Source organism: Mustela nigripes, chromosome 7 (genome assembly GCF_022355385.1).
Source record: "Mustela nigripes isolate SB6536 chromosome 7, MUSNIG.SB6536, whole genome shotgun sequence".
NCBI lineage: Eukaryota > Metazoa > Chordata > Mammalia > Carnivora > Mustelidae > Mustela > Mustela nigripes.
In genome coordinates, this window is record NC_081563.1 from 96,533,914 (window position 1) to 96,553,204 (window position 19,291).

At 42.9% G+C, this 19,291-nt stretch overlaps 1 protein-coding gene across 7 annotated transcripts in view; it reads right to left on the bottom strand.

Annotated features, from left to right (window-relative positions):
- Positions 1–19,291, bottom strand: part of RIN2 (Ras and Rab interactor 2) — a 221,917-nt gene that overhangs the window by 183,066 nt on the left and 19,560 nt on the right. For 5 of the 7 annotated variants that reach the window (XM_059406454.1, XM_059406457.1, XM_059406462.1 and 2 more), the window contains 2 exons: positions 12,430–12,564; positions 9,431–9,527 (listed from right to left, as the gene is read on the bottom strand). The exons of the other annotated variants lie outside the window; for them this stretch is intronic. The gene's annotated coding sequence lies outside the window, so the exon portion shown is untranslated. Of the gene's footprint in view, positions 1–9,430; positions 9,528–12,429; positions 12,565–19,291 lie in introns of those variants that run through there. 7 annotated transcript variants of the gene reach the window in all.

A 19,291-nucleotide genomic window follows, 5' to 3' on the forward strand; every position in this document is an offset into this window, starting at 1 on the left:
AGACAAAAAATAGAGAGAATTCGATATTGCCACCAATATTCAATTTTCACCCACGTTGCTGCAGTAGCATCCCTAAGTGCTTAAGACAAAGTGTTCTGAGCCCCTGGGGGGGGAAAAAGCTGCCAGGCAAAATACAATTAGCCAATTTCCAAAGGGGTTCTGACTTACAAAAAGACAAGAATTCAGCAAACCCAAACAAGTCTTAAGTATAGATATAAAACTGAGCTAACGGTAGATATATAACATATGGCATATGTTATAAAATCCTCCATACAGAAACATCAAACACCAGTCACATAAAGATCATCTTCATATAAGAAAAATATAACTGATTGTTAAAAAGAACAGCTGACAGATGGAGGCTTTCCATCAGTAGGGGTGAAGCAGCTGTAAGGGTCTGGGAAGCTGTCCCAGCCTTGCTGTGTTGGTCTCATGGAGCGTGCACAGAGGCATTTCCTCAGCGAAGGGTGTCTGTCCTCACTTGGTCATGAACTTTAACATGGCCGTGTTCCTAAGAGAAATGTAAATTCATTTCAAACTTACATGGGTTGCCTAGCAAACCAGATTTTCTCCAGGGAATACTAAAGGGTTTCTCACCTTGACAACTTTAAATTATCTAGAGTTTTAATTTCATTTCTCTATGGAAGAAAAAAAGCTAAATTTATGGGGGTGTGTTTTGATCACAACTATTCACTGATGAACAAATACTGATTAAGCATCTGTAAGGTGTGACTGCACACACCTAATACTCATCGGAAGCTCTAAAGCCTTATGAAATATTTAAAAACTGAAACCCTCAAGGCAAAAGCAGATTGAAGAAAACAGACTGCCAAACAATGTCACCTAAGCTAGTATGTGTTAAAAGGAAACATTGCTCTATAATCCCAAGGAACTGGGAAATGTGGAGTTACACACAGTGTGCTGTTGTTATTATTGTTGTTGTTTTTATTGTTGTTGTTGTTGCAAGATTTCCAGAGCCTCTATGTGAATCTAATCTGGAAGGGTTAATTTATGTCCAAGTATCTCCCCAAATTCTTTAACCAAAGAGCCCTTATTCCCGACTATCTCAGGATTAGACCAACTGTGAAAGATGGTCACCTGGAGCATGTTTTCTCCCTCTCTTTGCCATTTCCCTAAATTAAATATATCAGAGAAAGGCACTGCCATCTATCTCTCTGGGGGGAGGACAGAGAGAAAGAGCGCAAAGAAAATGGTGCTGCTATTATTGAAGTAAGACTCCATAGGGCTGGGTTGTCCAACACAGCAGCCACTAGCCCTGCAGAGCTATTGATTGCCCACAATGTGGGGAGTCCGAATTCAGATGTGTTGTTAAGTAGAAAATACACAACAGGTTTTGAAGTCTTAGTGAAAAAATGTAAAACCCATTATTAAAACATTTTTACATTGCACATGTTGAAACTGATATACTGGATTAAAGAAAATATATTATTAAAATTAATTTTTGGTGGCTGGGTGCCTCAGTCAGTTAAGCACCTGCCTTAGGCTCAGGTCATGATCCCTGGGTCCTAGGATAGAGCCCCACAGCGGGCTTCCTGCTTAGCAAGGAGCCTGCTTCTCCCTTTCCTGCTCCCCCTGCTTGTGCTCTATGTCAAATAAATAAACAAACAAGCAAATAAATAAATAAACATTTAACTTTACCTATTAAAAAAAATTAAGAATATAGCCACTAGAAAATTTAAAATGATATATGTGGTTCACATTATATTTCTTTTATTAAAGATTTTATTTATTTATTTGAGATAGAGAGAAAGCATGAGCAGGGGAAAGAGGCAGAGGGAGAGGGAGAAGCAGACTCCTCACTGAGGAAGGAGCCTGAATCAGGGCTCAATCCCAGGACTCCAAGATCACAACCTGAGCTGAAGGTGGGTGCTTAACCAACTGAGCCACACAGGTGCCCCATCACATTGTATTTCTATTGGACAGCATTTCCTTATAGAACAGCCCTCAAAGCCTTACTGGTCACTAATACCATATGGCTATCCCCTATCCCTTGTCTGGTGAGCTACACACACACACACACACACACACACACACACACACACGCACGCACACACACACATGGTGGCTGCTCAGCCTAAAACACCTTACCATCTACTGCTATCTCTTGCTACAATCCTGCCCATCCTTTAAGCGCCATCTCAAACTCTAGCAGACAACTGCTACCATTTATTAAGAATTGATTACAGCCAAGGCACTGTGTTAAGTACCTTTCATGTGACTCCCTTAAGCCATCAGAGCAGCTCTGTGAAGAGGACAGCATTCAATTCTCATTTTATAGCTGCAAGAGATGTTCATGGGCAGCACCAGCAGCTGGTCAGTGGCAAAGCCCAGAGTCGTCTTTGCTTCATCAATCACCACTGCCCCCTCTGCTGGTCCTTGCCATCACACCCCAAGGCTGCTCTGAGTTTCTGAACACATGTATCCCTCACTGCCAGGAACCCTCCTGGCACTTAGTTAATGGGTCTTAATTTGTATACCTTTTTCATTGCATGGATTACTGCACTGTATCATCACTACTATGAATCTGTGCAATCCACAGGACTCTCTCTGAAGACCAAGATGAATTCTACTATTTAAATCTTCATGGAAAGTAATACTTTGAGACCTCAGTCAATATTTAATTAATGTACGGCATATTATATATTTAAACATATTATACACTCCTCTCATGCCTTTTACAAATGTAAATTCTGTTGTTGAAGTAAGAATTGGGTAAATGAGGTGGATGGTCTTTACTGACAGTAGACTCTTAAAGCAAAGGGAAAGAGAGCACCTGGAAGTCCAGTTCCCCTCTGGTGGAGGAAACCTCTGGAGACCTTCCCATTGCCATTCCTCTACCAACAAAAAGTAGTTTCTCTCTATTTTTCAGCTCTTACAGTCAAGCTGACCCTGTCCTCTGCTCCGACCTTGTCCCTAAAGGGGATCCTGCCCCCGACCTACCCCAACCATAGTGACAGGGGAGGGAGGGAAGGAATTAAGATAGTAATCCTGGGTAATTCCAAAACGTCACATTTCTGGTAAGCTTAGAAGATGTCTTCCCTTACCCATTTGTTGTCTGAAAAGGGCACAATAAAAGCAGACTAAAGACCTCTAACTGTACTGATCAGTCATTCCAAATGCTGATGTTTGCATGAGAATAGTAACATTTTCCAATAAAACACCTCCTGCTGACAGTTCTAGAAATATCAACATTTGGAAAAATATTTTTTGGTAATAGAAATTACAATACCTATGAAAAACCAGGATTCAATTTATTATATTTTTATGCCCTTCCCAAAGGCTTTTGTGTAATGGAGAAAATTTAGATCACTTCAGATCACTTCAAAATGGATGTCCCAGCTAATTTTCCTTAACCAATGATCTCAAATCTTTTTCCCAGAAGCCAGGTTGCCATGACTATATGAAGTTTTCCTCACTTACGAGTACTAATGTGAATCCAAGTGCAAGGTCTACCTCCTCTCTAGGTCAATCATTTTTCTTCTCTGGTATGACTTCTTTCAAAGGACAAGCTAGGAATTTTCTTGACCTTCAACAAACTAAACCTCAGCACTGGACCTCCAAACTAGATTCTTTGACTTTTATTTAAATATATTTGATTACATTAAGTAAGATCCACAAGATTACTTTGAATAATATTCTCACAAATATGTTCGGAAATATGTTTTGGAAAAACTCACAAATATGTTTTGGAAAACTCTTAGCTTCAGAAATGATGAGTATTTCTAGGAATGCCTATATATCCATGGTAATTTTCAACTACTTCTATCTCCGTTCTGCCTATTAACGAAAGGGGCAAGTAATTCACATATTTATCTGATTTAACACACATTTGTTGGATTTTGTTCTAGGTCTAAGAGGGACACTACAGGGGCACAAACAGGTTCCTGTTTTCGGATGTAGGCATCCGAAGAGGAGGTGAAGATGGGTATAGGTTCAAGTAGGGGAGCATGAGGAAAAACATTTAGACAGAACCACCTGGCTAATAGCAGATGTGTCAAGGCAAAGGCATGAGAATCTGGGCTGACTCTGGGGGCACTGAGCGTTTGGGAGGAAACAGTGGTCAGCTAAAGGCCTGGACTCAGGGGAGGGCTTCTGTTGTTGCGTAAGGTAAACCTACAGAAGCCCCTGAAATCTCTGTCTGGGGTGGATGCTGGAGGTGGAAGGACAACTTAGGGCAGATAATGAAGAGCTGAGCTAGGGAACTATAAACTTGAACTTGGAAAGAAAGTGCCAGACACAAAAGCTCTTATGCCAGATGCAAGGAGGAAACATCCATTACAGATACCCAGAGGATAAGAAGTCAGAAGGGGCAGTGTGGGCAGGTGGATGATGATTATATGTTTAGATAAGGCAAGTCTGAGTGGGGAAGTCCAATATGAGTTGAAAAATGAATAGGAATAAATGCATAATCTGCATCAGGATAAATGGTCCCCTCCCCCAACCCACATATGCAAACAGAAAATGTCAGGAAGTTGTATAACAGGTGCCCTATATTAGTAGTGCTCAGGGTCATACTGCCTATGTGGGAAGCAAGGAACCTAATCTGCAGGTCTTAGTAAGATACAGGAATCACTGCTGTGAGTAGGTGTACTATTGTTTCATTTTTGGATTAGGTGAGTCGGAGGTCCTGAGGGAGATCTAGATTGAGAAATCCAACAGGCAGTTGGACCACTAACACGATCAAATGGTTAACTATATATCCAGAAAAGAGCATCCACAATGAAGGGGATGATGGTCTACAGAAGTCAGATCACCCTAATTCTGGGTGCCACACTTTTGCAAGGGGTCAGAAGGGGATGATAAAATTGGGGTCAGAAGGGGAGAGATGATAAAATTGGGGTCAGAAGGGGAGAGAAATGAAATGACCATGACTGTGGTGTGGGGAAAAAGCTTGATGGAGCTTTGAATGCTTGACCTGATGAAAAGGAAAAGCAGGAAAGCCTCCTTCCATCTTGGCAAAGAGGACTCACACTTGACCACTAACAGGTAAGAGGTAGACCTAGGAACCAAAGAACAGATTTTAGGGGAAGGCACATTCCAGGTCAAGGTAAGGACTTCCTGTACATCATAAGGGGGATTGCCTCATCATCAAGAAACTGAAACATAGGGGTGCCTGGGTGGCTCAGTGATAAGCCTCTGCCTTCAGCTCAGGTCATAATCTCAGGGTCCTGGGATCATCATCATCAGGCTCTCTGCTCAGTGGGGAGCCTGCTTCCCTCCTCTCTCTCTGCCTGCCTCTCTGCCTACTTGCGATCTCTCTCTGTGTCAAATAAAATTTTAAAAAAAAATTAAAAAAAAAAAAAAAAGAAAGAAACTGAAGCATAGACTGGACAATCACCCCAGGGGATGCCACTGAGGGGACTGAAGCATATGATGGTGAGCTAGATAATAGTTAGATGTTCCTATCAGTTCTATTGTTGGGTCCCCCAATAATGGGTCCGTGATTAAAGGAGCGAGACTGATACAAAGTGAAGGTCAAGCAAAGTTTTATTTTGCGCCAAGCGTCGAGAATCAAACCGACCATCAAATGGACTGGTCGGGGCCACCTCTTACAGAGAGGGCAACCCCTCTCAGCCTCACAGACTAACTTTTATAGAGGAAAGACCATGTGGTTGGGCCTGACCACACACGGGTGGCCAATGAGATTGTAACACACAGAGAAAGCTCCACAGTCATGCTAGGTCCCACACAGGTGGCCAATTGAATTACAATTCACCCCATAGTAGCTACTTGAACTAGCCTATCACCTTGGTCAGAATTGGCACCCAAAAGGGGGGGCCCACACTCCTAGGTAGCTAGGGAGACAGTATGCACGCCCCACTGATTGGATGTCTCCACCTGACCTGACTTATCCCAGCAACCGGGCTCTGTTATCTCTACCTGATCTGACCCACCCTTGTATTTGGGCTTTGTTACCTGGGACTGGTTTCCCGGACTTGCTTTTAAGTAAGTTCCCCCGGGGAGGAGGGGCAGGGTCAGTTTAAGTTTTACTGCATAAACAACAAAATGGCTGTTCAACCGAGGTGGGGCCCGCTCTGGCTAAATAGGCCCTTACACTGTGACGCCATGGGAGGAGGCAGACTGGAGCAAAATACATATGGGGTAAGGATCCCCTACAGAAAGCAGACAGGTGAGGTCACAGGTTAAATGCCCAAGACAGATTATAGCAAAAGAAAATAATAGAACTGTGGAAAGAGTTTTGTATAAAATGAGAGAAAAGAAGCTACTGGAGACAGGAATGTCATAAAAGAATAGGAAGAAAATTCAAAGACAGTCACACAACAAAAGATAAGGAAGAGGAAATATATTATTGAAGTACATACAGCTCTCACATGTGAAGGGTACAATTGTTAAGGATACAGCTTGATGATTTTTCACACCGTTCCAGAAGGTTCTCTCAAGCCTTCCATATTCAGTAGCCCCCAAACTCTGACTTGTGGCATAGAGTAGATTAGCCTGTTTTTTAACTTCATATAAATGAAACCAGACAATATGTACTCTTATGATTTCTTAAAGTCAATGTTATGTCTGGGAGGTTCATCCATGTTGTTATGTATCAGTAGTTCGTTCATACCTTCCCATCATTATGTAGGTGATGGAAGTTTCCAGGCTTTGGCTATCATAAATAAATACATGTGGACACAAGCACGCATTTCTGTTGGTCACCTTCACAGTATACTCTCTCTGCCATACGGCCGATATATAGTCAGCTTTAGTCACTACAGCCAAACGCTCTTTCAGAAATCTTGTACCAACCTATATTCTCTCCTGCAACGTAAGAGAGTTAAAATTCTCTACATTGTCATTAACAGTTGGTATGTTGTCAGTCATTTTAATTTCAGCCATCTTGGTGGGTGTATCATGATCTACTATTCTGCTATTTTGATTTCTCTGGTGAGAACAGCATTTGGTTGAGATGAGACCCTCTCTGGCTGAACATTATTTTTTCATGTGTTTAGTAGACATTCTGATACCCTCCTTTAGAAAGTGTCTGCTCAAGTCTCTTGTCTATTTTTTTTTTAAGATTTTATTTATTTATTTGACAGAGACTGAGAGAGAGAGAGAGCGCACGCACAAGCAAGGGGAATAGCAGACAGAGCGAGAGGGAGAAGCAGACTCCCTGCTGAGCAGGTAGCCCAATATAGAGCCCTATCCCAGGACCCTGGGATCATGCTCTGAGCCTAAAGCAGCAGCTTAACCAACTAGCCACCCAGGCACACTTCTTGTCCATTCTTAAAGTGAGTTGTCTAATACATATACACATACTTCTGGACTAGAGTCCTTGATTGGATGCACAGATTGCAAATATCTTCCCCCCCTCTCCCCGCCGCGAAAAAAGTACCTTTTCAAAGTTTGTGGCTTGCATTTTTTACTCTTTTAAGGGCATTTTGAATGAACAAAAGTAATTTTAATGAAGTCAAATTTATCCATCTTTTTCTTTTATTATCAGTTCTGTTTTTAAAAAGTTTTGCCTTCTCAAAAGTCACCAAGATATTCTCTTATGTTTTCTTCTAGGCTGTTGATAGTTTTAAGTTTATAATCCATCCTGAAATAATTTTTGTGTATGGCATGGAGATCAAGCTTAATTTTTTTCCTTACAAGCCTACAAGTGACCTCACATCAACTATGGAAAAGACTCTCCTCTCCCTCACTTAATTGTAGGATAACCTTTCTTGTAAGTCAAGTGACTATATATCTGTAGGTTTGTCTCTGGACTCTCATTTCTGTTCCATTGATTTATCTATCCCTGTTTCAATGCTACAATTTCAATTACCTAGGCTTAGAGCAAGTCTTAAAACTGGTAATATGAAACCTCCAGATTTGTTGTTATTCTTAAATATTTCCTTGTGTATTATAATTACTTTTCAGTTCCATTTAAATTTTGTAATCAACTTTTCAACTTTTATAGGAAAAACCCCTACTGGAACACTAATTAAAATTTCAAATAATCTATATGTCATTTAAGGGAGAACTGACATCTTTAAAATATTGAGTATTCCAAATTCATGAACATGGTATATGCTTTTATTTTTTTAAGATCTTAATTTTAATTTTTCCCAATGTTTTGTACTTTTTGGTGCAGCATTCATGCACACCTGCTGTTAAATTTTTTTCCTAGATATTTTTCATGGTACTTTTTACACAGCAAACCATATGCTTTGTTAACTTTTCTAACTGTTGCTAGTATATTAATCTCTGAATGACACTTCTAATTATTCTTTTCTAATTTTAATAACTTTCATTTCTTCTTCCATGTCTCAGTGCTCATATAAAATGGATGGTTAAGGTGATTGACCTTCTTTTTTAAATGATTTATTTATTTATTTGAGAGAGAGAGCAAGAGAGAGTGTGGGGAAAGGGCAGAGGGAGAAGGAGAGAGAAACCTTAGCAGGTTCAGCGCTAAGCATGGAGCCCCACACAGGACTCAAACCCATGATCCCAAGATCACCACCTGAGTTGAAACCAAGAGTCAGATGCTCAACTGACTGTGCCACCCAGGCCCTCCAAGGTGGTTGCCTTTTAATCCTAGTCTACCACACGGGCAGTACTGTGGCTGCCACTAAACACACATTTGAGTCAAACATTAATCTCTGGATGGTTCTTAGTTCCCATGTTTTATTCTCCCCTTCACTAGATCTAGGTCTGTGGATCTGAAGTTAAAATCCTGAGAGCACTGAGTACTAACTATATGCCTGACATTGTATTAGCCATTCCCAGGTACTACTTCACTCGATCCTTGTGACAACCTTTGTAGCAACAGATGAGGTAACAGGGACACAGCAAAATGGGCTATTTACCCAATGGCCACACCACCATTATGCAAGGGAGCCAGCATCCAAACCAGACTGTCTGACTCCGTAACACAGCCACTATATCATTAGGAATCAAATCTTCCTGCCCCAGCCCTCTGTTTGAGGTCACTTCTCTTTACTATTGCCTAAGCCGCCTGGACAGGTATGCTCACCATGTGGTCAACAGGAAAGCTACTGAACTTGGGCCTCATCAGAAAACCTTGAAAATGGCCGCCATGTTCTTAATTCCTGCATTCTTAAGGTTTTATCCCCTTCCAGAACAAAGTAAACAGTTCTCTCCAGCATTCTGTCCTATCACTTACTTCTACCAAAAGCAACAGGGAAAGCTCTGCAACTACAAAAGATAATTACCTGAAAAAAGAGCTCGATTGTTTCTCAATGGATAGGTTAGTTTATATGCAAAATCTAAAGAGGTGTTCTAGTCTATGTTCTAGTCTATCAACTGTCTCTAAAAATTATCCAAAACAAAGCCACTGCAAAGAGTATTAGGCATAGAAAAAGTCCTTGTTCCTTGAGGCTTTGTTCATAATCATTAGCTCTTACAACATAATAAATCACCACAAGACTTACTGACTTAAAACACAATATTTTATTACCTTTATGGTTTCGGAGCATCTGGAAATCAGGCAGGTTTTGGCTGGGCAGTTCTGGCCCAAAGTTCTGAATGTGGTTGCAGCCAGATGTTTGTTGGAACTAGAACAAAGGGCGGTGGGGTGGGGGTGGGGGGTGTGAGGCACAGCTGGCACAGCCTGAGACTGGCCTAGAGTCAACTAACTTCCTAAAGTTTCAGACCATGTGGTCTCTTCCCAGGGGCTAGTTTGGGCTTCCTCACAGCATGGTGGCTGTGGACAGGTATAACTACTTAAATGGCAGCTCAGGGCTCCAGCAAGCATGTTCCAGAAAGCAAAGTGGAACCTGCTTTATCTCTTCCAAATTATCCTCAGAAGTAATGCAGTATTATTCGTGCCACATTCTACTGTTACAAGTGAGACACAAATGTATCCAGATACACAGGAAAGGGATCAGATTTCCCTCTTGATGGAGAGCTGGCTAAGAGAACACGCGGGTTGGGCAATGACGTAGCCATCTCTGGAAAAATACAATGTGTCCCACAGTCTTAAGTTAGCCATGTACTGCAAATGTCATGTATGATGGAACCCATGCCACTCTCATTTTTCAGATATGTAAACCAAGAGAAAGCATTTCTAATCTGGTTCTGGTTACAAAGAGGAGGGGAAGAAACCATCACCATCTGTTTAAACATGCAACTTTAAAGATAAACATAGTATACAGAAATTACTTTGTGAACTGTAAAATATGGCATATTTATTGTGATCATTCATTGCAATTTAGAAACATCTCTGAAATGTCTGTTATCTCTGAAAATCTGACATTTTATCAAGACAGATGATGCTGTCCTTCAAAGGTTTCATCTATTTAATAAATACCACTTAAATCCAATCACCCTTGGAAAATATTTGGGAATTTCCTAGAGTGGCATTTAATGGAGAACTTGGAAAGTTAAAACTATCAACAAGATTGGCCTGACAAAATGTTTCCCATTGGAAGAGAGTAGTTATGGGCAAGGGATACTTGCTTTGTCCTGGAGCTCAGGAAAGAAAGAACCATGGATGATGGACAGGGGTAACTCACAAAGGTCAGTCTGCTGTCCAGTTAGTATCTGCAAACCGAAATTCATCTCCTCTCTCAAGTTCAGCCAACTCTCATTTCACATCTTCCAAGGTTTTGTCCATTTTAGTTCTGATTTTTCAAATTTTTGATTCGGAATATATATATACATTCACACACAAACACACAAAATATAATATGTATGTATACACACACATATACACACACACATATATGGATATATATGTAGAAAAATACATATGAATATATATGTGAAATGTGAAAATGCTTGTCTCAGGATAATTAATGCTAAACACTGTACCGTTTTCTTCTACTTTGGGGTGTGTGTGTGTGTGTGTGTGTGTGTGTATGCTTGCGTGCTTTTAGACAGAGTGATAATTCATCCTCTGAAATATTTTGATTCTCAAACTATTTTCGTCTGACTGCAGCTTTGCTTGCATGTTGTCTTCTGTCTTCTCCTCCTCTGACAATACTTCCTTTCTGGACCAGCAATGAGTTCATGGAGACAGAAACAGGGCTTTGGGTGGTTACCTTAGTTTGTTGGTTCAAACCCGCCCTCTGCTGTTGACGTGGTAAAGTGCAGTTTCCTTAGGAAACAGGAAACAGTTTTGGTGGGGAGGGTCTCTTCTGATTTTGATTCCTTTTTATCTCTGGGGGGCTCTTAATTTTATCCCTTTCATTCTCTCTCCACATCGTCCAGTCTCCAAGCAGTAAGTGCCCTTTCAAGTTTCCCGCTTCTGTCTTGAAGCCTCATCATTCCCAGGACTACCCCTATGGGTCCCACCAGCATTTAAGTATTTACACTCGGCATGGGACTTGACTTTCTAGAGGTGATGTTGGATGGGCTGCATCACCCCAGGCTCCTCAGTTCCTGTCCTATTCTTTACTTGTTCTTCACTGTCTATCCAGTGCTCCTGACGGGTGGGCGCCAGAGGTGTCGGGCTGGACTTGGGTGTTTTTCTCCCTCTGTAACAGATAACTTGAAGTTTGTAAAATGACGCCTCCTAGTAATACTAGAGGCATGTGTAAAAGATGCTTTTATTTGCTCTGTTTGTTGATTTTGAGGGATTTGGGGGAAAAGGTATACAAAAATTTGGATTTAGGCAATCACTATTATGCTACTACAACTTAGAGTTCTATATGTTTAAATAATAATGTCATTCACTGCATTAAATATACACCCATTTAAAAAATATATATATATACACACCCATTTTACCCGGACCTATGTACTCTCCACAATGCAGGAATGTCTCAGCATAGCTGTACATTTTTTAAACAAGGAACTCTGTAATAACTAACAAGCACACACAAGAAACCAATTGCTTAAAATACTTTCTGATGCCCTAACGTACACCAAAGCTAACTCTTACTCTTACATATCAACATCCATCACCAAAACTGACAAACTTTCTCCAACTCTATTAGCAAAGGGTTGCGCCCTTGACAGCATCTGCCACCAAGAATGAAATTGTAGGTAGAAGTCACTGGAAAAGCTGAACTTGTGCTTCAGGTTGCCCTGAGATTTTCAAGTTTGAAACGGAGGTAATTCTCTGGGCTCTAGCAAAGCCCTCCTGGTTTACTCAGCTTTACTGAGTCCAGCTTTACTCAGATATGTATGGCTTTTCACTCCAGGTCCCCATGGTAGAGGGTAGACGCTGCCTGAGCTAGGAGCACAGCAAGTCTCAAGAGCTGGGCATTATTCCCTCCACACCCCAACAGCCCTCATTCATGACTTCTGAGAGATAGAAAAACCCAGCCCCCTTGCCCCCCCACCTAATGGGCAGGATAACTGAGTCAGAGTTCATGCTCTGACAATGGTAAACTCTTATCCACAGGGCTGATTTGATTGATAATATACCGTGGACTGGCTGCCTCCCCAACAATGCACCTCCTACTCCCCTACCAGTGCTTCCCAGGGCCACCCCCCAAATGAAGTACTTACATTGAAATCGTTGCTCAAGGCCTGCTTCAAGGGGAAGCCAGACTGAGAGGGCCTCTTAGCTTGGCTCCTCTTCTCCAGCCTCTCAGAGCCTCCACATACAGTTCAGAGCCAGGAAGACAGCCCCAAACCGGGTCACTGATGCAAACAGGGTGAAAAGGAGAGGAGACTTGGAAGTAAGGGTCCAGAGATGCACAGAAGAAGGTCCTAATGGGAGTGTGCAGGGCACAGCCTGGAGTACTCTCTGTCCCCAGGGCCACCGCTGCGGCCATGGGCTGATTTAAAGGGACAGTGGTCAGACAGCCCCTCTACATTCCACAGCCAAGGCCTGTGTACATAGTAGCTTTTCTGTAAATACTTGTGGAAAGAATGAACGAGGAGGAATTCGGGTTAAGAAAACCACATTAATGTAAACCTTGTGAAACATGGAAGGTTTAAGTTATTGTTTTATGATGGGATGGAGAAGTAAGGCAGGATGACCTGAATTCTACAGAATTCCCCTCCACTGCCACCATGGGGGTTCTAGAAAACTGAACACAGACCACCGGTAGCCTCTTTGCTGTGAGCTCTTGGTGAGGTCACATACTGAAGAAGTAGTCATATGTGGAGAAGTGGAAATGACCAAAGGCTATCTAATCATTCCCTCATGCAGTCACAAAGCTAGCCGGCACTCAGGTTCCCCTCCTGTTACAGCCGGGAGCTGCCACCCCAGCTTACGAAATACTTGAGAGTGACCACGAAATAAATAAACCCATGTGCCAGCCGGGGCCCCTCTTCATGATTAAGCAAGGATAGCCAACCGGGGTCATGTTTTAGAAGAAGCCATGCAAAGTGCATGCCTAATGGAAACCAGTGAAGCATTTAGAATGCAGGAGAAAAAGATAAATATTTATAAGAAGGATCACTGCTTTTTTGAATTCTTGGAGACAGCCGGGAATCAAATCAACCGCTATATTTAAACTTCGTTATTTTACAATAATCACCATTCTAAAATATACATTTCGTGCCTAACATTGGATTAGGTAGCTAGGCCCATGGCGAGGGACAGGCAAGTGCCATCTGGACCCTTCCCTCAAGATGTTTAGTGGGAAAGATAAGCCAGTCTAGTGTGATCAATCCATAGGATATTTTATGAATAATTCTTTTTTTAAAGATTTATTTACTTACTTATTTGACAGAGAGACACATTGAGAGAGGGAACACAATCAAGGGGAGTGGGAGAGGGAGAATCAGGCTCCCTGCCATGTGGGGAGCCTGATACAGGGCTCGATCCCAGGACCCTGGGATTATGACCTGAGCCAAATGCTTAACAACTGGGCCACCCAAGCGCCCCTGAATAATTCTCCTATAAATTTGTATCTATTTTATCTCACGTGGGCCTGCGGGTTCTGGTCACATGCAGGGCCCAGATAAAGAATGGCTAACCATTTAGGCATTAAAACCTCAAGGAATTAAACAGGTTTTTTCCACAGGGCTTTATTTAAAATGCGTTCTGCCACCCTACCTTAGAAACCAATCTATCAGGAGAAATGGAACCTTTGTTTGACAAGCTGGGTCATCAATAACCTGCATTAGTGTGTTTTAGCTCTAAGTAGCATCGTGACTGCAAGCATAGGGTTAAGGAAGATTGGCTGCAGGAGAGTACCAGGAAACACTTTTCCTGGGGAAAAAGGAAAGCAGCACATCCTCTTCCTCTGTAGTCTCCTGACCCTCCTAAAATCATGGTGAGGGGTATGCGGACAGATGTAAGATGTCCAGAGTGCTACAGAATGGCTGTTCTTTAAACGGATCCCCAAAGTCAGGTCACGCTTTTCCCCAGAAACCAACCTCTAGAAAGTCACCTAATCAAAATCACCATCAGTGTGGTCTCTCTTGGCAATAATACGATAAGCAAGTTCTAGAACAGGGCGGCTCCTGTGGGAGAGGGGCTCCCCCTGTGCCTTTTATTCCTGAGGTTCTTGCATTTGGGGAGAGCCTATGTGGCTGGGTTCTGTCTGGCAAACTATTTAAAATTCATCCCAACCATCTCCAGACCCCTCTCCCCTTTTGCTATAATCCTCGAAACTGTGTCTTCCAGATGACAGTCTACAAGGTGGGAACGGGCTAAAGAAGTGCCACCCCCGCTCCCCACACACACTGGCTAGACATTCACTTTTGGGTTAAGCTCCCAAAAGTGGGAGGTATACTGGCTCGGTCTCTCCTAACCAGTGCAACCACCTGACCAAGAGGCAGGCATCTTCCATCTCCCTAGCAGGAGGAGACCCAAAGTCAACCGAACGAAGGCCCTGCCTCCCCATTCAGGACCTCTAGTATCATCCTTACAGCACGGGCCGAGCATGAGAACTTGTCCCTCCAAGTGAGGTCCTACACATGCAGAACTCTTTGGATACTCTCCTTCGTGGCAGGGGCTGTTCTTATCCCCACTCCACCTAGGAAGAGACCGAGGCTCAGAGAGGTTCACTGATTTGCCGAAACAACCAGCACTACTAGTAAGTGGAGACAACCAGCACTAGTAAGTGGAGACAATCACCACTAGAACGTAGACTTAAGCTCCCACACCCTACCACCTCTCCCCCCAGCCTTTGGGTTCAGCACCACCTCCTGGAGTGCTGCATGCCTCACCCCCAGTGCACCGATTCATGGTGGCCTCGCGGTGACAGCCCTCACTCACACTGGGTCGTCTGTGCCATAAGAGAGAGTACGTGCAGAGCAGGATCAGGAGCAGGGCAGGGCACGTGATGTCCCAGCAGGGATGAAGCACCAGCACCCCGGACCAGTGAATCCTCAGGAAGGCACTACTTCTTCAAAACCACAAATGTGTGACCTTGATGTCAAGTGCTCTCAGCCCACAGCCCTAGGCTGTCCTGTGCTAATGCTCTTTTTTTTTAACAGAATTCTAGGCAAATGCAGCTTTCCAGCCATCCAACGTTAGCCTGGTGGGTGACATTTCTCAAGAAAACATCACTCCCATGAACAAGGCATGGTCTCAGTTACATGACCTTTGGGTCCTAGGATTCAACCCGTGAGCTTCAGGGTTTCTTATCTTCTGAGTTGCTCAAACGGGACACGAGTGGGGGTGGCCTTCGTAATCAGGAATAAAAGGTATTATCCAGTAATGGTAGTATTACTAGCACAGAAGCCATAACACTGCCTCTTCGGACAAACTCTCCGACTTCTGGAATTGAGCTGGGTTTGCTGTGCTTCCGCACACTTCAGACGGGGGTGTGTTCCTTCCCTACGGGCGCAAAATATGCTGGTCCCAATAAAAACCCAGATCAGTTGCATTAACTTGAGTTCAGTCAGCGATGGCTGTGGTAGGGGTTTTTTGGGATTTTTTTTTTTTTTTTAAGATTTATTTATTCATTTGTGGGGAGCCTGGGTGGCTCAGTTCATTAAGCAACAGTCTTTGGCTCAGGTCATGGGATCAAGCCCAGAATCCGGCTCCCTGCTCCTCGGGAGGGCCTGCTTCTTCCTCTCTCACTTCCCCTGCCTCTATTCCCTCTCTCACTGTCTCTCTCTGTCAAGTAAATAAAATCTTTTTTTTTTTTTAAGGGGGGGGATTTTTTTATTTAAGAAAGAGAGAGAGCATCAGTGGGGGGAGGGGCAGAGAAAGAGAGAGAGAGAGAGAGGACAAGCAGACTCTCCACTGAGCACAGAGCCTGTTGCAGGGCTCAATCTCAGGACCCTGAAATCACGACCTGAGTGGAAACCAGAGTCAGACGCTGAACCAACTGAGCCACCCAGGTGCCCCCCAGCTGTGATACTTTTGAGAGGTGGGCTGCTCACCAGCAGATTTTATTTTAGAAAATCTTTAAATGTTTGGTTATGTAAAAATATGCATATTTCTAATGCTTGGGTCTGAGGACTCTTCTCTGAGCCTCCCTGTTGGGCTACAGTTTGACAAGGGCAGCCACAATAAATGGTTTTCAACCTAAGAGACAACAGGGGTCCTGGAATGCAGAATTACATTTCTTATGCAAATCCCTGCATCCCTGTCTTTTAATCCTGGGATCCTGAGCAAGTTAATTACACCAGTCTGAGCTTCAGCTCTACTGATGCAAGAACTGTGGGACAGGCAGTGTTTAGACACAAATCTGAAAAACCACCTGGAAGCTTCCTTGAACGTGACTCCCTAATCAACATCTGATCTTGCTGTTCTCTTGTTTCGAATCTATCCCAATCCTTCACAATATAAGAAGAGCCCTTAGCTGTGTGACCCCTAACACTCGGGTGTACGGTAACACTCAGTTACCAAGATTAACTACTGTTACTATTATTATTATTGTCATTGTTGCTGTTATTTCTGTCTGGGCTTGGAGTGCCTGACACACGGGAGCTCCCATCTGCTGAATACTGACCTCAATGAGAATTGCTGATCTCAATGAGAATTAAGCCAGAAATCAGACCCTCTCCCATCCTCACTGCAGGGCCCTCCTAGGCATGACTGCTTCTCCAGACCCAGAAATGCAAAGAATATCACCAGCTCTCCTCCTTTTTTTAGATTTTATTTATTTATTTGACAGACAGAGATCACAAGTAGACAGAGAGGCAGGCAGAGAGAGGAAGGGAAGCAGGCTCCCCGCTGAGCAGAGAGCCTGATGTGGGACTCAATCCCAGGACCCTGGGATCATGACCTGAGCCGAAGGCAGAGGCTTTAACCCACTGAGCCACCCAGGCGCCCCAACCAGCTCTCCTTTTACAGCTCTGCAGTGGTGAACTATTTTGGGTGAATCCTCCAAAATAGTCCCATTAGCGCCCTCACTAGATCAATTGTGGGACCTGATTTTCTCCTTTTAGTCACTTAAAATTTTCTTTCATCTGTTCCTACCTTCTGACTTTTGTAATTTTCCCTAATCCAAGATCTGGATTTTCCACTGCTGGTCTTCGGCTGTGAAGAAGGAGAAGGGAAACCCCAGGAGTCAGAAAAGTCAGGAGGCCTGGAACACACTCGCAGATGCTAGCAGGCAATGCCTGTGGCTTCTCTGGGCCTCAGTTTCCCTTGCACTCTCAGGGGTCCTCTGAGGTCCCAGCTTTCTGAATAGACGTCTTTCCTCCAAACGTACACAGCACACATATTTCATTGCTTGGTGCGTTCTAAGCACTGGCTGCCAGATGTGCATATTTCCTGGGGTTCAGGTTCTCCCTGCCCAGCATCTGCAGGGAGCAAAAGCATCAGGGATGTGGCTTTGGGCTATGCTGGGGACGAGTCATGGAAAGTCCCAGTGACACTTTGCAATCTGCTACTCCTGGCTGCAAATCCTGGCTCAGGCACCACTTACTATCTTTGTAACTTGGGACAAGTTCACTTTGTTTACCTATCTATAAAATGGAGTTCATGGCACTTAGTTCACAAACTATGTAGTAGATCCAAATGGAATGAAGTAGATAAAGTTCCCAATATAGTGGGAACTACAGTTTTCATCACAGCACTTTTTATTTTCATCAGAAAATCTCCATTCCATTTAGTTAGACATTTTTAAAAAATCATGTATCACTCTTGGGCATAAAAAGAAATACATCGGGGCACCTGGGTGGCTCAGTGGGTTAAGCCTCTGCCTTTGGCTCAGGTCATGATCTCAGGGTCCTGGGATCGAGCCCCACATCGTGCTCTCAGCTCGGTGGGGAGCCTGTTTCCCCTTCTCTCTCAGCCTGCCTCTCTGCCTCCTTGTGATGTCTGTCAAATAAACAAAATCTTAAAAAAAAAAAAAAAGAAAGAAAAAGAAAAGAAATACATCAACAAAAACACATAGAAAGAAACTGATAAGCCAAATTAATTGCACGAGGTCTTGAAAACTTCCTCACATTCAGAGTCCAGCTCTTCTGGATCATTCTTTTACAGAGCGGTTTATGGCCAGAGTTTATTCATCTAACATGCTCTGTGACATCAAGAGCAAAAGAGCATAAATGATGATCGGTCTTTTGTTTTTTTTAACTTAAATTTTTACTTGTTTAATTTGAAAAAATTAGAAATTCATCAGTTTGAAAGCAGCGCAGCCCATACATTGGGGGCAACAAACGAAAATGATCCCAATGTCTAACAATAACTCGGTCATAAAAGGACAATTTACATTACATTATCTCAGAAAAATAAATAAAAACACAGAATGTCTTTCCTTCTAGATCGGACTGTTTTCTCCTCTGAAAGAAAATAAAGAGGCACTAATGATTTGAGATTAAAATCAAACATAACTTGGGGCGCCTGGGTGGCTCAGTGGGTTAAAGCCTCTGCCTTCGGCTCAGGTCATGATCCCAGGGTCCTGGGATTGAGTCCCACATCAGGCTCTCTGCTCAGCCAGGGAGACTGCTTCCCCCTCTCTCTCTGCCTACTTGTGATCTCTGTCTGTCAAATAAATAAATAAAATCTTTTAAAAAAATAAAATAAAATAAAATAAAACATAACTGTCATTCATCTCAGCAACTGTTAAATAAAGGCCCCACTCTGGAAAACAGCATGGAGGTTCCTCAAAATGTTGAAAATAGAACTGCCCTATGACCCAGCAATTGCACTATTGGGTATTTACCCTAAAGATACAAACGTAGTGATCCAAAGGGGCACGTGCACCCGAATGTTTATAGCAGCAATGTCCACAATAGCCAAACTATGGAAAGAACCTAGATGTCCATCAACAGATGAATGGATCAAGAAGATGTGGTATATATACACAATGGAATACTACGCAGCCATCAAAAGAAATGAAATCTTGCCATTTGTGACAACATGGATGGAACTAGAGCGTATCATGCTTAGCAAAATAAGTCAAGCAGAGAAAGACAACTATCATATGATCTCCCTGATATGAGGAAGTGGTGATGCAACATGGGGGCTTAAGTGGGTAGGAGAAGAATCAATGAAACAAGATGGGAT